The sequence below is a fragment of the Dipodomys spectabilis genome, unplaced genomic scaffold (assembly GCF_019054845.1).
Source record: "Dipodomys spectabilis isolate Male_0828 unplaced genomic scaffold, ASM1905484v1 ptg000172l, whole genome shotgun sequence".
In the NCBI taxonomy this organism is placed as follows: Eukaryota; Metazoa; Chordata; class Mammalia; order Rodentia; family Heteromyidae; genus Dipodomys; species Dipodomys spectabilis.
The window spans coordinates 323,291-342,804 of NW_024870849.1; the positions used below are offsets into that span (position 1 = coordinate 323,291).

The following is a 19,514-nucleotide window of genomic DNA, read 5'->3' on the forward strand; positions in this document are numbered from 1 at the left end:
TTCTACAATAGCCACTGAAGTGAGGGAGGCAGAAGGTCAGCTGTTCCAATGGGCAGATGTGGAGAGGATTCTAGAAGGGGATCAAATCCGATGCTTTGGGCAGGAGTATCAGTTATTTTTACAGAAAGCAACAGAGAAATTAATTTTCTTTTCTGACTACTGAAAAGTGGAAAGATGCTCAAGTTTACCATTTAAAGGAACAATAGACATTTCAAAAATCTCTGTCTAAACTTTGGTTTTCTTAAAAAAATAACACACACACAAAACCAAGTCATCACAAAAAGAAATATAAGTTGAGGCTGTAGGCAGGTGCTGTTCTGTCCGTGGCAGTCTTTTGTGCAAAGTAAGGCGTATTGGAGCTCCAATTTAACTGATGCAGTGGGGTTTACTGCCTCTGCATGCCGAGGCAGTGCACGCCATTGGTGCCCTTGCTCTTGAAGCCTGAGAGGGGCTGACCATACTTGTCCACGCACCAGCAGAAGTCCCGCTTTCTGCCTTTGGAGTGGCTACACTGCTTCTTATAAAATCCTTTCTTGTCCCAGTTGGGGATGTGCACACCCCTGGGACTCAGCACATTGAGGAACTTCAGGTGATTCAGGGTGTCTTCCATCTCTCTAAGGCAGGGACCATATTCTGTCTCCCGTTTGGACTCCGAGGAGAAGGTCTGGGTGTCCATGCTCTGGGACTCATAGTCAACTTTATAGCGCTGGTTGTCCTTCGCGTGACCTTTCTTGATGGTGTCCAGCTTTGAGTGAATGGAATGGAACTTGGAGGAGGGCGCCCTATGTGTGCTGGGCAGGGCATGGCTCTCCACGCTCCCTGTGCCTCGGTCCTTCTCCGACTCACTAGTATTTCCTGAGGCGGAGGGCACCAGCAGCAGGTAAGCCTCAGCTGGCCAGGATGCTCGCATTGGGGGAGAACCTGCAGCCGTCCAGTAGCGCCTGCAGTGGGCACGGCTTGCCCAGTGGCAGCTGGCAGCTGAGCCCCTAGATGCAGCTGCAGCGTTCGGTGTAGACACCGCACGGCTGGCCCTTGCGCAGAGCACATGTCAGGCAGCAGGCATAGCCTGGCTCAGGCACCAGATCGGCACACCCCTGCACTGAGCCAGCGCGTTGGCATCACAGGGCTCTCAGCGTAAGATGGGACCCTCGTCACCGGCGGCCTGAGGAACAGAGCCAGGGCGGTGAGCAGAGCTGCCCAGAGTGCGGGGCGCCGCTCGATCCATGGCGCCTGTCGCAGGGGCCAACTGGAGTAAGCGGTTACTGAGTCTAGGCAGGCGGTGTGAGATTGCAGGATCTGGAGCGCAACTACTGGTGCTCGGCATGCAGCTGCCCAGCTCGCACCTCAATACCTATAAGTTCTAATATCACCCTTTTTCTGTGTTATAGTAGTTTGGCTGATTTTAATATAGTTAATCTATTTTGAGTTGATGTTAGTGCAAGCAGAGATCCACTTCTAGTTTTCTGCCTGTGGATGTCCAGTTTTCCCAACACCAATAGTTGAAGAGGCTATGATGTGTGTGTATGTGTGTGTGTTTGTGTGTGTGTGTGTGTGTGTGTGTGTGTGTGTGTCTGTGTGTGTGTGTCTGTGTGTGTGTGTCTGTGTGTCTGTGTGTGTTGGTCGTGGGGCTTGAACTCTGGGCCTCGGAGCTACCCCTTTGCATTTCATCTCCAGGCTAGTACTTGAACCACAGTTCCACTTCCCATTTTCTTCAGGTTTATTGGAGCTAAGAGTCTCATGGACTTCCCTGGCCCTGCTGGCTTTCAACAACCATCCTCAGATCTCAGCCTTCTGAGTAGCTAGATTAAAGGCATGAGCCACAGGCACCCAGCAAGGCTATGTTTTTTCCACATTACATCTTTCGCTCTTTTGTCGAATATCAGATGATTGTAAGTATGTAGTTTTATTTCTGGGTCTTTTCATCTTTTCTAATACGTTTTTTATTGTAAAAATAATGTACAAAGACTTACAGTTACATAAAGTAGGTAATGAGTTCATTTCCTCTTAAGCATTGTTACTTCCTCCTTTGTTTTTCCCCTACCATCCCTACCCTTCCACCTCGACAACTACTCCTTTCCATCCCACCTCCCCACTCCCTGCATAAATTGTAAAGTATGTTTTTGAACATAGTGTCTTGATCTCATTGTTAAAATGGGTCAAACTGCATCCCTAGTTAAGCATTTGTTTTTTCCCTTCTCCCCCCATAGCTAGAGAAATGTATATACAAGATACAGGGCATCGACATCAAAAAAAAAAAGAAAAAACACACACACATAACATAGGTTACAAGATTGGGTCGAAGAATGATGATTGTTGACTTAATTTGATAAGTATTCTATAGCTTTTAATGGTAAGCCTTATTAACTCAAAGGGGGAGCAAAATCATTCAGAATAGTGGAATGTGGCTACCACTCATTTGATGTGTGTGGATAGATCATGATAATTCAAAATATATCTATTAATTCCCAGTGGTAGACTGCTATGCTAACTGGGAGGAGACTTTGTTAATGCCAGGCATTTGAATACTGGTAATGAAGCAGAATATGAGGGGAGAGCATATGCTAAGGATGTAACTTCCTAGGCTCATACTAAATACATTGAAGTAGAATGCTAAGTGCTGATCGACTGAGCACCAAATTTTATTTGTTGACTTCTTTGTTTTGTGAAGTCCAGGGATTTGAACCTAGAGCCTGGGTGCTGTCCCTTAATTTTTTCTCAAGGCTAGTGCTCTACCAGTTGAACACAGCTTCATGTCCATAATTTTGGTGTTTAATTGGAGATCAGTCTTTCCAAATTTCCTCTTTGGGCTTGCTTCAAACCTGATGCTCAGGTATCAGCCTCCCGAGTAGCTAGCATTCCAGTTGTGAGCCACCAGAGCCTGGCTAGAATCACATTTTAAAAGTATATAGGTGAATCAGATGTGTCTAGGTACTATTTGAGCACTTTGGTTCCAGTGGGTCATGTCAGATTTAGAATAACATCAGAATTTTTCTCCTTGTAACTCGCAGCATCCAATATCTATATAATTTATTCTGATCTTCATGTCTGATCTTTTTTTCTTCGTTGTACCTTTTTTTTCTTACTTCACAAGCAAGCACGTCAGTGATGTTTTCCTTTTCTGAAGCAAGTTACGTCCTTTCCCATCACTGAGGGATATAGTTGCTGCTCTTACTGCCTGGAGTATCTGCTTCTAGTTAATTGCATGGATGATGGCTCTCAGGTTAACTATCTCCTCCTCAGGGATATCTCCTCACATACCCGCTGTGAAATTGTTGCCACAAAACTACCAATGTCATGTCTCTGATTTACAAAAATTATCATTATGATTTCTGGTTTTCTTTTCAGCATGAAATTGATGAGGAGAGAGCCACATTCACTTGTTTCTCCAACACCTATAATAGTGCCTGGTCCTTAGTGCTCAGGAGCCTTGCATGGGGATCAGCCTTCTCCAGCTCAATTTATCCTAGATTCTGGTCAGGACAGCTCTTGAAGCTGATATCTGGTGGCTAGCAGTCATTCCCTCTCATTCTTTGTGCCTTTCTGTGTTGCTGAGTCCACTTCAGAGAAAGATCAGTGCCTGACCTCTATTTGCTGTTATGGAAAGATGGCTATGACACCATACAAGTTATGGGCATTGTTTTGTGAAGCTGTGTGCGGAGACGCATCCCCACACAAGTTCTCAAAGGCAAGTGTCTCCCATGCCCAGGAGTGCATTCCACAACTCAGCATCCAAACTATCACCTACTCCCTAATGCACTCAGTGTATATTCCCATTTCCATTAAACAAAGAAAAATCAAGATATGCCTTTCATGATTTGTCATTGAATTACTGAAACAAAGTATATAATTTGGGGGCTGGAAAGGTGGCTCAGTGGTAGAGTGCTTGCCTTGCATGCATGAGGCTCTGGGTTCGATTCCTCAGAACCACATAAGCAAAAAGAAAATAAGCTAGAAGTGGCCCTGTAGCTCAAGTGGTAGAGCACTAGCCTTGAGCTGAAGAGTTGAGGGATAGCACTCAGGCCCAGAGTTCAAGCTGACAACTGGGCACCCCCCAAAAGTATATAATTTTATGTATTTGTAAGTCTTTGTCCATCTCTCTTGAGCCCTTGACATATTTCTATGTGTTTGCAGCTTGGGAAGGGAAATAAGGTTTAATTCAGGATAGTCAAAAACATTTTGGGAGGGAATGCCAACTTTCCATCTGATGTTCTACAGATGTCCATCTTGGCACAGGAACTGAGTAGACTGTCATAGCATAAGAGGCTTGTCCTGACTTCTACTGACTTTCCTCTGGGGTCACAGAGTGTGATCCAACTGCATACGTGTCGCTTGGCTACACTCGAGGGACCAGGTCTCCTCTGAAAATCTAATGGCATGGGAGTAAGAGAAACTAAAACTCAGAACTCAGCTTCCCACATCACTAGGATTACAGGCCTGAGTCTCATATACTAACTCATAACCGCCTTTTTATACATCGTGTAGCCTGTTTCATTATATTCACCTCATAGACAGATATACAAATATATGTTTATATTTATTCATCTATGTATAATCAGTGTTATATCTAGAAACACAAAAATATGTACTCATATAATTATAATCAAAGTTATATTACCGCTTTCCCCAATAATGTTTTACACTAATATTATGTGAAAAAAATACTTAAGATTGAAAAAGTTAAAAGCCCTTGTAGTATGAAAAATCATATTCGATCTTATACATCATATAATATACTATATAAAATGTAATGAATATAACATGTATTTCCATATAACTGATTTAATTGCTTCCTGATTTTGTTTGTCCATCTATGTAAACCTTCTTTCTTCTATTGATGATGGCTTATACTTTCCAGTGTCGATATTTCTTATGTATTTTGTCAAATATATTCAGCCCTAAGTAGAATTTTTATGTTAATGGAGCCAATTTTTTGTTCAATATTTCCTAAAGCACAATGAATATGTACACAGACTTGAGCTCACTGTTGGAAGAAAGTCCCACATACCAGTATAAGTATTGTAGCATATGTCTCAATTGACAGAACAGCTTTCTAGGTCATCTGATCTGGTATGTCCTAGATCTGTTGTAGCCACCTTATCACCACATGCAGGCATGGCCTGGCTTCCTTGCAACTCCCTGTGCATTTAACCATTCCCTTTATATCCAGTAGGCTCTCTTGTTCATCCCCCTGTCACTCTGTTTTCCCACACACAAAACACATGTGCATGGTGCTTTACATTGTAGGTTGAAAAAGAAAAACACATTTAAGGCTCATGAATTGTATAACATAACATAAACATTGACATTTTAATAACGTTAGAAAAATAACTAGAATGATCATTTTACAACAATCAGGACCAAAAAGAAATATAAAGATTTTCTAAATAAGGACGGAAGCAATCTCTAAATCTGGATTGTCTTCTAAGTTGCCTTCAGACACAAATTCTGCCTCAGAGTCTTCAAAATGATCTACTTCCTCATTAAAGGCAGTATTTTCTTCCTGAGTCTAGGGAGGGACAGATCTTATTTCTCAACTGGAAATTGGATCCCCAGCAGAAGGACAGATTGGTCTGGATATTCTGTCAGAACAGATTCCCTTTCCTCAACTGAATCTAGACTTTGGACCTAACTTATTGGTTTTCCTGAACATAGACTGGGGTCATTTTCCATTAGCACATATTTACCCTGCACTCCAAGACCAAAACATTTTTTACTGGTTTGGATGTGATCTAGGTGAATTGTGAACATCAATGGAAGACATTCTGGATCATCTTCTTCCTTGGTGGTATGTGCAGGCACACCTACATAACATGTGGAGTTCAGAACCAGTGGGATGTCCACAGGACTCAAAACCTAGTTGGGTCTTTCTACACATTGAAAAAAGCCTCTATGTTCACATGCTTTCTGGAGTCCAGTGTTGGCTTCCAATCTCCATCAGTCACCATAGGCGACATCACTGATGGGTTCTTTATCTGGAGTTCAGCAGGAAGTTCTCTACAGTGACACAAACATAAGAATGGAAACAGGTACAGGAGTCTTAGAGTACACTCTAGAAGTTAAAGTGTGACTAAACTTCTATGAGGATTTAGTAGGAGAAGCTGTAGAACTTGAGTTTGGACTGAACACTGATGAGAAGGTAGGGTGTTTCTAATGAGTGGTTATGTCCAAGTTCTTTTAAAAAGGGAACAGACATTACCCGGCATAGAACATCCATAAAAGGACATTTTGCCAAGCTGGGTAGTACAAAGGGCTCTTGGCCAAGCAGGCCCATCCCTTGAGACCTAGGATCTATCCCTACTCACAAGCTCTAAGGCATCTAAACAAGGATTATTTACTCTTTTTCTTGGTCTCACAGGCCATGCGTTGCTCCAGCTGGTCCAGAAGAATATGTAAGCAGAACAGCAAGTCTAAAGAGGGCATGTTGAGCTTGTCATACTGTGTAAGTTTTTTCAGGATGTCAAGTTTCTTGTGCTCATAAAAATCATCAGGGTAGATGTCCATCCAAATAGTTAAGATGGAACAATCGATGCTGTGGGCATATTGGTGACAAGGAAAATGAGAGTCTGCTATCTCCATCCTGAGCCTTCTACTATAGACCCTTTCTGGCAGGACTAGAATGTTGGGAAGTGGGAAGAGACTCCTGGAAGCACAATGCTCCTCACAACCCACTTCTAGAAATTTCTAATACAATACTCCAAAATTCTCCCTGTGATGGGCAGAGAAAGTTGTTTCCCCACTGTATCTGACTTGCTACACACAACCCTCCTTGTCATCAAGGGATTGTGATCCATGCTGGGCTGGTCATAAACAGAAAACCCTGTCATAAAAATGGCTAAAGCAGCACTGAGCGCAGGTGGCTCATGCTTTTAATCTTAGCTATTCAGGAGGCTGAGATTTGAAGATCCCAGTTCAAAGCAAATCTAGGCAGGAAAGTGTGTGAGACTCCTATCTCAATAATCCACAAGAAAACTAGAAGTGGCACTGTGGCTGAAACAATAGAACACTCGCCTTGAGCTGAAGAGTGCAGGGACAGTGTCCAGGTGCAGAGTTCAAACCACATGACCAACAAAAACAAAAGTGACTAAAGCGAAAAGAGCAGGTGTATGGCTCACTTTGTAGAGCACCTACCTAAAATGCATGAAGCCCTGAGTTTAATTGCTAGGATTGAAAGGAGGAAAGGATATGAAGGAATGGAAAGAAGAAAAGAAGGAAAGGAGGAATTTTGATATAACCAAATACTGGAAAGATGTGAAGTATTAAATAAAGGTATCACAGCTATTTTATATGAAAAGATACTGATTGTTTACTAAAAGGCAAATTATAGAATGTGGAATTCAGGCTAAAATACATGTACAATTTTGTTTTTCTGTAAAGTGATACATGCCTCTTTAGTTTAAAAGTAGTAAATGAGGTTAAAAAATGGAAGAGTTGTTAGAAATGAATCATTTCTTATCACTTTTTCTGCTACATTCATCACCTACAAAATTGAAACAATGTTCATCATTTTAATTATTAATTTATTAATTTAATCTTTCATCTTTAGTGTATAGTTCTATTGTGCACATCGTTTGTTTAAACTCTTTTTTTGTTTGTTTTTTGTCCATCATGGGTCCTGAACTCTGGGCCTGGGCACTGTCCATTAGCTCTTCACCTCAAAGATATCACTCTACCACTTGAACCACAGTGCCACTTCTGGCTTTTCTGCTTATGTGGTACTTAGAAATCGAACCCAAAGGCTCATACATGCAAGGCAAGCACTCTACCACTTAGCCAACTTCCCAGCCCTGAAATCTTTATTTTTTCCTTCAGACATGGGGCTTGAATACAGGGCATGGGTGCTGTCCCAGAGCTTCTTTGCTCAAGATTAGTACTCTACCATACAAGTTTAAACCATAGTGCCATTCTTGTTTTTTAGTGGTTAATTGGAAATAGCAGTCTCATGGGAACATTTCTGCCCAGGGCTGGCTTTGAACCACCATCCTCATTTCTCAGCCTCCTGAGAAGATAGGATTACAGGCGTGAGCCACCTGTACACTTGTGCTCATTTTTTTTTCCTTTTAACTGTTACATAAGTTTAGTTCCCCCACCGATATACGTGCAAACTGAGATGCAAATTGGCTTTAAATTATAAATTGCCTGAAATTACAAATGATGGCAAATTGTTTTTAACGTTTTTTTTAACATGAGAAGCTTGAACTTAGGGCCTGGTTGAAATCGCTGTTCTCTTGTGCTCAAGGCTATCACTCTACTAGTTTGGCCCACAGTGCTCCTTTTAGTCTCTTGGTAACCAGTTAATGAGATAATAGTCTCACAGACCTTCTTACCCAGACTGTTATTAATCCTCGATTATCAGATCTCAGCCACCTGAGTTGTTATGATTATAGCCATGAGACACTGGCACCAGTTTTTTAAAAAGCAACAACAGATTACTTTAGGGGAGGATGGAGGAGGAGAAGCTAGAGGCTAAAGAAGCTCTCACATAGAAAATAGTTGTAGTGTTCCAGTGAAGAGTCCTAGCCAGAGAATTACGAAGTGTGCCATCACAGTACAGAGAGTTTGGCCAGAGAGGGAAAATCCAGTCAAGGAAACAGATCTGAGCACTTGCCATTAGCTGCAGCTGCGGTGGTGGTGGCAACCACAGCAGCCGAGCCACCAAAAGAACTACACAGAGTCTGGGACAATGGTGCCAGACACAGCAGGTGAAGGGATTCTATTTCAAACCAGAAAGAACTGACAAGTAGCAGATATCTTCATCCTGCAGATCACAGACCAGAGACAACCCAGGAACCAAGACTCCAGCATAAGTAGAATCCTGACATACTCACTCCTTCTCAGGGAGCAGAGGAGGGAAGGCCACCCTTCCCGCCCTCACCCCCGGAGATCTCCATATTTGATATTGAAAAGGCCCAGCTGAGCAGCTAGTTCCAACTCAGGCCTTGCCTTGGGAAAAAAAACAAAAGAGTCATTTATGAGGTCACAGGCACCTGACTTGAACTGCCAGGCTCAGCTCCTCCTTAGGAAAAGTCACCCAGCCCAGGCAGACAAAGCTCTGCCCCGAGGGGAGTGACTTTCTTCACTGGGTAAACAGAGCCAGAGGCTGCCCCTCCCTACAGCAGCCTAAACAATCAAGTGAAATTCAGTGAACATAAACCCTGAGAATGGCTCCAGGCTGGGCTCCCTGAGTGTCTCAGAAGCTACCCCTCAGGGAAAAGCTACAATTTGCTGAAAGGCCTCAACTCTACCCAGAACCTAGCCTCATCACAGCATCTTCAAATTAGAGGAAACAGCCATCTCCCTCTTTTGTGAAACTCAAAGCAGATCTCCCTCTCATTGAACTAGCCTGGGAGGAGGATCACAAAATCCTGAGCATATTTCTGCCTGCTAAAACAAATTGACTTAAGAAACCAATCATGCCACAGGGAAACCAAACACCACAAGCAGACTAGAGACTCCACCAAGAGACTGGTTACAGACACAGGGAGATACAGGATCTTCCCATCTACTTCTCCCCACCCACCAAAAAAAAAAAAAAGAACTCTTTTTTGTACCTTTTCTAATTTTTAGTTTAAAAAAATTGTTTTCTATTAATCTTTTTTTCTTCTCTCCTAATTTTTATTTTAGGTGTATGTGTGTGTGAGTGTGCTTTGTTTAAATCTCTAATGACCTTTTGGTCTTTTTTTCTTTTTTTTTTTCATTCTTTTCATTTTTTCTTCTGTTTCCTTGTTTTTTGTGTGACTTATTTGCTATTCTGCTCATCCTCAGATATATGCCCGTCGTCAAATATTAGACCTTACCCCCACTGTATACTCACTTAATCAAGAATTTTATTACTCAACTCAAAACTTCTTAGCCTTAAATAATGTAATAGCAGTATTATCTCTTTAGGCTATATAATTTTTGAGAATTTTTAGTTTTTAGTTTTTCATGTCTCCTTTCTATCCTTCCCCTCCTCTCATTGTATCTTTTTCTTCTATCAATACCACCTTAAACTTAGATAATTTTAAAGATTCATTTCATAAATTTAATATTTGTTTTTCCCATTTTTTTCTTGTCTGTTTTTTTCTCTCTCCTACTATTCTGTCCAATCCATTTCCCTCTTTGAGATTAGAACTCGGTTAAATTCACTCTCCTTTTACCTCTCCACATTCTTCTAATCCTATTTTTCCTCATATTTGTCCCTAAATATAGTAATTTCTGGTTTGCCAAATTCATCCTTGCTGTTGTTAGCCCATTAATCCATAGTTGTTTGATGTTGAATAGATTGTATCTGTTGAACTAGATTATATCTGAGTCCTTTTGCCTGTGCAACTACAGGACTTTGGTTGATGCATGCCTTTGAAAAAATATTCTACCAGAAAATTGGTGTTACTTTCATATCAAATGGACAGAACAAGCCAGAGAAATACAAGAAAAATCCAAGTCCTGGTATCTCAACTCCCACTCATGATAACCAGTATTCCAGAGGAGAGTTCTCCAATAGCTCAATAAATATTACTGGGAAACATGGTGAATGAACAGATAGAAAACCTGCAAAGGACTCAGTGTGATCATGATAGGGAGAGAGCAGAAGCAAACCAAAGATCAATACAATAATCTCATGAGCATGAGGAAGCTACTCAAAGGTTGATACAGAAATGTGTGAACAGGTTGAGAACACTCAAAGAGAAATAAAGGATTGTGTGAACAGGCTGAGAACTGTCAGAGAAATACAGGAATTGCATGAGCAGGCTGAAAAGAGACAAAGAGAATGTCAGGAATTGCGTGAACAGGCTGAGAACAGTCAAAGAGAACTACAGGAATTGCATGAACATGAGGAAGCTAATTAAAGAGTAATACAGGAATTGCAAGGGAGGGACGAGAATAAGCAAAGATCAATAGAGGCATTCATGGAATCCATAAACAGACAGCTGAAAGAATTCAGGGAGACCACAAAGGGAATGCTGATTGGAACCCGAGAGAAGGAATGGGAGTATAAGGAAACCATAACCAAACAACTAAGTGATTTGAGAATAAGAACTGAACACCAAATTAAGGAAGTAAAGAAGTCCATACAAGATCTGAAACAAAGCTCCCAAAAAGAATTTGAAGTCATCAAAACTAAACAATTAGAAGGAAAATGAATGAAAAACAAAGAATAAAGCCTTGACAGTAGGTTAGACCATGCAGAAGATCGAATTTCGGTGAATGATGACAGCCTAGATATTATAGAGAAAGAATGTACAACTATCCAAGACAAATCCAGAAATATGATAGATATATTCAGCAATTGGAAGACACCATCAGAAAGCCTAATCTGAGAATAATGGGTGTAGAGGAGCACCTAGAGAGAGAAGATAATGGTCTAGGAAATTTGTTTAACAGGATCCTAGCAGAGAAATTCCCAAACATGCAAAAGGATAGGCCTATTCAGATACAAGAAACGTTTAGAACCCCAAATAGACCAGACAAGAGCAGGACATCCCACCATCACATTATAATATGCACAAGATCAATTCAGACCAAGGAAAAGATCCTTAAAGCTTTCAAGGAAAAAAGATCAATCATCTATGAAGGGGAAACAATTAGAATAACTTCATTTTTTTCAGCAGAGAAAATTAAAGCAAGAAGAGCCTGGGATGATGCATGCCATGACCTAAAGACGAAGGATGAACCACGAATAGTGTAAACAGCTAAATTCTCCTTCATAACCAAAGGTGAAATAAAAACCTTCCATAGCAAAGAAAAACTGAAAAAAAAATATCTCCACCAAACTGGTCCTACAAAAGATACTTAAAGATGTCCTACACAGACAGAACTGACAATACCACAATAAAGGCAAAGAAACGGCATCCAAACTGAGAATCCAAAAACCATAGGAAGAACCAAGTTGCCACAGCACCCAAGAAGGTGGATAAAATGGCAGAAACTACCAAACACTTCTCAATCCTTTCTCTCAACATTAACGGACTTAACTCTCCAATTAAGCGACATACACTGTCTAGATGGATTAAAAAGCAACATCCTTTTATCTCCTGCCTTCAGGAATCACACCTTTCTCATAAAAACAAACACACTTTGAACGTGAAAGTCTGGAACAAAATCTACCAAGCAAATGGCCCCCATAAACAGACAGGAATTGCAGTCATAATATCAGATAAAATAGACTTCAAATTAAAATTAGTGAGAAGAGATAAAGAAGGTCACTACATACGAATTAAGGGATCTTTCTTTCAGGAGGATATTACAATAATAAATACTATTCGCCAAACAATGGATCACCGAAATTTATCCAACAAATACTACTTTCCCCAAAATCTCAAATTGATCCAAAGATAAGAATTGTTGGGGGCTTTAACAGACCACTATCCACACTAGATAGATCAACTCGAAAAAACTCAATAAAGAAAATGCAGATCTAAAGAACTGCCTAGATCAGCTACATTTAACAGATAACTACTGAATATTTCACCCAGCAGCATCAGAATACACTTTTTTCTCATCACTACATGGAACATTTTCCATGTAGTTGCAATTACATGGGCAAGACAATGAGTATATTTCTCATAAAGCATTGTAGCCTCCTCCTTTGTTTCCCCTTCCCATCCCATTCTCCCCCCGTCCCACCACCCAACCCTCAATCCCCCACCAAAGTTGTAAAGTTCGTTTTTGACATACTGACTTGTACATCTCGTTGCAATGGGTCCACCTGTATGCCTATTTAAATGATTTGTTTTTTCCCTTCCCCTCCACAAATGATAACAACATCAAATACAGTGAAAACAGGGGTTCTAAAGTTGTGCAGGCACATACAAAGCAACAAAGAAATGATCTTATAATTGTTTTAGAAACAATTGCATGAAAGAAAAAAAAAACATTTGAATAAATATCTTAGGGTTCATTTCCCTAAAATCGACTTATCTGACCTTTTCTGCTTGATTCAGACTGATACTAGTTATTACAAATAGGGGAAGCTATGGGACCTATGTTTCTTTGGGCCTGTCTTACTTCACTTAATACAATTTTTCCCAAATCTTTCCATTTCCTAACAAATGGGGCAATGTCATTTTCTCTGATGGAGGCATAGAATTCCATTGTGTATATATACCACATTTTCTTGATCCATTCATCTACTGAGGGGCATCTGGGTGGGTTCCAGATCTTAGCTATGGTAAATAAGTCTGCAATAAACATAGTTGTGCTGGTAACTTTCTTATAGTTTTGCTTGTGAACATTTGGTTAAATGCCCCAAAGTGGGATTGCTGGATCATAGGGGAGCCCTATGTGGAGTCTTTTGAGGAAACTCCATACTACTTTCCAAAGTGGTTGTAAAAGTTTATACTCCCACCAAGAATGTATTAAGGTTCCCTTCTGTCCACATGCCCTCCAGCATCTGTTGTTATTATAGTTCTTGATTCTAGCCATTCTGACTGGGGTGAAGTGGTATCTAAATGCTGTTTTGATTTGCATTTCTTTTATTGCTAGGGAGGTTGAGCATTTCTTCATGTGTCTATTGGCCATCCTTCTTTCCTCTTCAAAGAAGTTTCTCTTTAAGTCTTTAGCCCACTTATTTATTGGGCAGCTTTTTCTTTGAAGGTTTGCTGTTGGGGGGTTTAATTTTTTGAGTTACAGATATATTTTAGGTATGAAACCCTTGTCTGTTGTATGGCTAGTGAAGACCATCTCCCAATCTGTGGGCTTTCTATTGATCTTGCTAGCTATGTCCTTTGCCATGCAGAAGCTATGCAATTTCATGCAATCCCATTTGTTCAACCCTTCTTAGATTTGTTGTGCTTCTGGGTCTCTATTAAGAAAATTTCAGCCTGTGTCTTTGGATCTATGTGGGATTTGAGCGAAAGTAGTGTTTCTTGGATAAATTTGGGAGCTCCATTTTTTGGCGAGTAGATATTTAGAATTGTAATATCCTCCTGAAGTAGAGATCTCTTAATGAGTATGTGGAGACCTTCTTAATCTTTTCTCTCTTATTTTAATTTGAAGTCTATTTTATCTGGTATTAGGATTGCAACTCCTGCTTGGTTATGGGGGCCATTTGCTTGGTAGATTTTGTTTCAACCTTTCACATTGAAAATGTGTGTTTTTACAGGCAAGATGTGACTCCTGAAAGAAGCAGATAGAAGGATGTTGCTTTTTAATCCAAGTAGACAGTCTATGTCGTTTAATTGAAGAGTTAAGTCCGTTAATGTTGAGAGATACGACTGAGGTATTTGGGAGCTGCTGCCATTTTATCCACCTTCTTGTGGCTGCGGCAACTTGGTTCTTCCTATGGCTCTTGGATTCTCAGTTTGGGTACTGTTGCTTGGCCTTTATTGTAATCTAGTTGGATATGAAGGAGAGTTTATCTGGGTACAGTATTCTTGGTTGATATTTGTTTGTCTTTAGGGCATGGCATACATCATTCTAGGCTCTTCTGGTATTAATTGTTTCTTCTGAGGAATCTGAGGTGACTCTAATTGGTTTCCCTTTACCGGTGATTGAGCTTTTCTCCTTGACAGCTTTAAGGAACTTTTCTTTGGTCTGAATTGAATGTGTGTAGTTTATAATGTGATGGTGGTATGCCCTATCCTGGTCTCATCTATTTGGTGATCTAAAAGCTTCTTGTGTCTGAATAGACCTATCTTTTTGCATGTTTGGAAAGTTCTCTGCTAGAATCCTGTTAAACAAATTTCCTAGACCATTAACTTCTATCTCTACACCCATTAGCCTCAAATTAGGCCTTCTGATGGTGTCTTCCAATTGTTGAATAGCTTTATTATATTTCTTGGATTTGTCTTGGATGGTTGTATGTTCTTTCTCTATAATAACTAGGCTGACTTCAATCCCTGAAATTCGATCTTCAGGATGGTCTAACCTACTATCAAGTCTTTCTACTTTGTTTTTCATTTCTTTTCCTTCTAGTTGGTCGCCTTTGATGGCTTCAGATTCCTTGTTGGAGTTTTGTTTTAGATCTTGTATGGACTTCTTTACTTCCTTAATTCGGTGTGAGTATTTATTCACAAATCACTTAGTTGATTAGTTATGGTTTCCTAGGACTCCCATTCCTTCTGTTGGGTTACGTTCAGCATTTCCTTTTGTGGTTTCCCTGATTTGTTTGAGCTCTCTGTTTATGGATTCCTTGAATGCCTTTAGTGATCTTTCTGTATTCTCATCCCCCCACTCTCAATTCCTCTATTACTCTTTGATTAGCTTATTCATATTCACGCAGTTCCTGTAGTTCTCTTTGAGTGTTTTCAGCCTGCTCACGCCATTCATGACTTTCTCTTTGACTGATCCCAGCCTGCTCATGCAATTCCTTTATTTCTCTTTAAGTGTTCTCAAGCTACACTCGCAATTCCTGTATCAAACTTTGAGCAGCTTCCTCACACTCATGATATTCTTTGTTTTGCCTCCTCTCTCTCCCTATCACGCTCATACAGAGTCCTTCGCAGGTTTTCAATCTTTTCATTTACCATGTTTACCAGTAGTATTTGTAGACCTTTTTGGGAACACTTCTATGGATTATTCGTTATCTTTTTTGTCCCCTGATTATTATGAGTGGGAGTTGAGATAACTGAACTTGCCATTTTTCTTGTGTTTTCCAGATTGCTCTACCCATTTGGGATGAAAATAAACCAGCTTTGTGCTAGCACACTATTTTAAGGCAAGCATCAACCAAAGTCTGTAGTTGCACAGTCAAAAGTCTGCAGATACAATATAATTCAATAGATATATCTATTCAACTTCAAACAACTAAGTATAATTGAGCTACGAACTGCAAAGAATAAGTTGGCAAACAGAAATTATTAGGTTTAGGGAGAGATGTGGTAAAAAATAGGCATAGAGTGATGTGGAAAGGCAGTGGGAGAGTTAACACAACAAATCCTAAACTCAAAACGGGAAATAGCTTGGATAGAATGATAGTAGAGAGAGAAAAAAAGAAGAAAGAGAAAGAAAAAAGACAAGAAAAAACAGGAAAACAAACATTAAAAATTAAGATGTACAACACTTAAAAATTATGCAAATTGAAGACATAATATTCAGAGAAGAATGTGGATAGAATAAGAGAGCAGGAGGGATGGAACGGAGATGTGGAAAACTTAAAAATAAAAATGCTAAAAATATTATATAGTTATTAAGAGGTAGTACTGCTATTAAGGAAGTTAAGTCTAAGCATCTTTAAACTGAGTAATAAATTTCTGGATTAAGTGTGTGCACAATGTGGCTAAAGTCAAATAATCAACTACGGGTATATATGAGGATGAGAACAGCAATTAAGTCATGCAAAGCATGAAAGAGAAGAAAACGTGAAAAGAACAAGAAGGAAAAAGAAAAGGATCAAATGGTCACTAGAGCTAAATAAAAAAAATTATTTTAAAAGATAAAAAGAGAGAGTTCTGGGAAGATGGCTGAGGAGAATCTGGAGGTAAAACAATCATTCACATAGAAAGCAGTTTTAGAGTTCCAGTGAACAGTCCTCAGCCAGAGAATCACACCAAGTGTGCCATCACAAGACAGAGAGTTAGGACAGAGAGGGAAAATCCAGACAAGGAGACAGATCTGAGCTCTTGCCAGCTGCTGCCGCCGCTGCAGTAGCAACGGTGGCGGCGGTGGCCGAACTCGCCATACCTGAATCACATAGAGTCTGGGACGAAGGATCCAGACACAGTGGGCGAGCAGATTCTACTCAACACCAGCAAGAACCAACAAGGAGTGGAATTCTTCACCCTGCAGTTCGCAGACCAGAGACAACCCAGGAAGCAAGACTTGGCGTGAGTAGAAGTCTGATGTCCTCACTCCTTCTCAGGGTGCAGAGCAGGGAAGGCCACCCTTCCCCCCCAGTACTGGAGATCTCCATCTTGGATATCGACAAAGCTCAGCGGAGCTGCTAGCTCCAACTCAGGCCTTGGAAGAAAACTAGAGTCATTTAGCAGGTCACAAGAACCTAAGCTGAACTGCCAGACTCAGCTCCACCCAGGGAAAAGTCAGCATGCTTGGGAGCCAGCCCTAGGAGTGGCTTTCTTCGCTGGGTAATCAGAGCCAGAGATTGCTCCTCCCTTTAGCAGCCCTGACAATTGAAATTCAGTAAACATAAACCCTTAGAATGGCTCCAGGCTGGGCTCTGTGAGTTTCTCACAAATTAGCCCCCCGGAAAAGCTACTGATTGCTGAAAGGCCTCAACTCTACCCAGAACCTAGCCTCATCACAGCTTCTCCAAATTTGAGGAAAAAGCCATCTCCATCTTTTGTGATACTCAAAGCAGATCTCCCTCCCATTGAACTAAACTGGAAGGAAGATCGCAAAATCCTGGGTAAAGCAGAACATTTCTCTGCCTGTTCAAACAAACTGACTTAAGAAACCAACCAAGCCACAGAACCACAAGCAGACCAGAGACTCCAACATGAGGCTGGTTACGGACACAAGGGATATGCAGGATTTTTCCCAACCCTGCCAGAAAAACGAAAGAACTATTTTTTCTCTTCTTCATTTTTTTTGTACCTTTTATAAAAAACTTTTTTTCTTTTCTAAACATTTTTAATTTTTAAATTTTTTGAAAAAAATTGTTTTCTAGTAACTTTTTTTCCTCTTATAATTTTTATTATAGGAGTACATGTGTGTGTGCGTTTTTCTTTCTTTTTTTTCTTTGTTTTTTTTTTTTTAAAATTCTTTTTGTTTACCTCTACTGAACTTCTGATCTTTTTTTTCTTTCTCTCTTACCCTTTTCACCTTTTCTTCTCTTTCATTCTTCTTTATGTGACTTAATTGTTGTTCTGCACATCCTCAGATAAACCCGTAGTTGACTATTAGATCCTATCCCCAATTGTGAACACACTTAATCCACAAATTTATTACTCAATTCAAAACCTCTGAGACTTAAATTCCTTAATAGCAGTACTACCTCTTTATACCTATATAATATTTTAAGTATTATAATTTCTAAGATTTTCACATCTCATTTATATCCCTCTGTTTCTCTCATTATATTCACGTTCTTCTCTGGATAGTTTGTTTTCGATTCTGCATGATATTTTAAATTTTTCTTTTCTATTTTTTCTGGTCTCTTTTTTCCCTTTCTCTTTCTTCTTTTTTTCTCTTTCTCTACTTTCATACTACCCAACCTATTTCCTGCTTTGTGATTAGGACTTAGTTAGCTCTCCTTGTCTCTTCCCACATCTCTCTATTCCTATGTTTTACCCACATCTCTCCCTACCCCTAATAATTTCTGATTTTCCAAATTCTTCTTTGCGGTTCGTAGCCCATTAATATATAGTTGTTTGATGTTTAATAGATGTATCTGTTGAACTAGATTTTATCTGCAGACTATGGACTGTGCAAATGCAGACTTTGGTTGATGCTTGACTTAAGTTAGTGTTCTAGCAGAAAACTGGTGTTATTTTCATCCCAAATGGGCAGAGTAAGCTGGAAAAACACAAGAAAAATGGCAAGTCTGGGAATCTCAACTCCCACTCATGATAATCAGGGGACATAATGGATAATGAATAATCCAGAGGAGAATTCCCAAAAAGCTCTAATAAACACTGCAGGAAAACATGATAAATGAAAGATTGAAAACCGACAAAGGACTCTGTATGAGCGTGATAGGGAAAGAGAGGAGGCAAACAATAGGTCAAGGCAGGAAAAGATTGAAAACCTACAAAGGACTCTGCATGAGAGTAAGAGGGAGAGAGAGGAGGCAATCCAAAGGTTTATACAGGAATATCATGAGCGTGAGGAAGCTACTCAAAAACTGATACAGGATTTGCGTGAGCAGCTTGAGAATACTAAAAGAGAAAGGCAGGAATGGCTTGAACAGGCTGAGAACACTCAAAGAGAACTACAGGAATGGCATGAACAGAAGGAAGCTAAGCAAAAAGTAATACATGAATTGAGAGAGCAGGATGAGACTACACAAAGATCACTAAAGGCATTCATGGGATCCATTAACAATGAGCTGAAGGAGGTTACAGAGACCACAAAGGGAATGCTGAATGGAACCCAACAGAAGGAATGGGAGTCCAAGGAAACCATAACCAATCAACTAAGTGATTTGAGAATAAACGCTGAACACCAAATTAGGGAAGTAAAGAAGTCCATTCAAGGTCTAAAACAAAGCTTCCACAAAGAATTTGAAGCTATCAAAACTGACCAATTAGAAGGAAGAGAAATAAAAACCAAAGTAGAAAGTCTTGACAGCAGGTTAGACCATGTAGAAGATCGAATCTTGGGAATTGAAGACAGCCTAGATATTATAGATAAAGTACATACAACTATCCAAGTCCAAGAAATATGATAGATCTATCCAACACTTGGAAGACACCATCAGAAGGCCTAATCTAAGGATAATGGGTGTACAGGAGCAAATAGAAACAGAAGTTAATGGCCTAGGAAATTTGTTTAACAGGATCCTAGCAGAGAACTTCCCAAACACGTAAAAAGATAGTCCTATTCAGATACAAGAAGCTTTTAGAACTCCAAATAGACCAGACCAGAATAGGACATCCCACAGTCACATTATAATCCACACAGGATCAACTCAGACCAAG

At 40.1% G+C, this 19,514-nt stretch overlaps 1 pseudogene; it reads right to left on the minus strand.

Moving 5' to 3' along the window:
* Nucleotides 1-282: 282 nt before the first annotated feature.
* Nucleotides 283-1,225, minus strand: LOC122119528 (annotated as a pseudogene).
* Nucleotides 1,226-19,514: the final 18,289 nt, after the last annotated feature.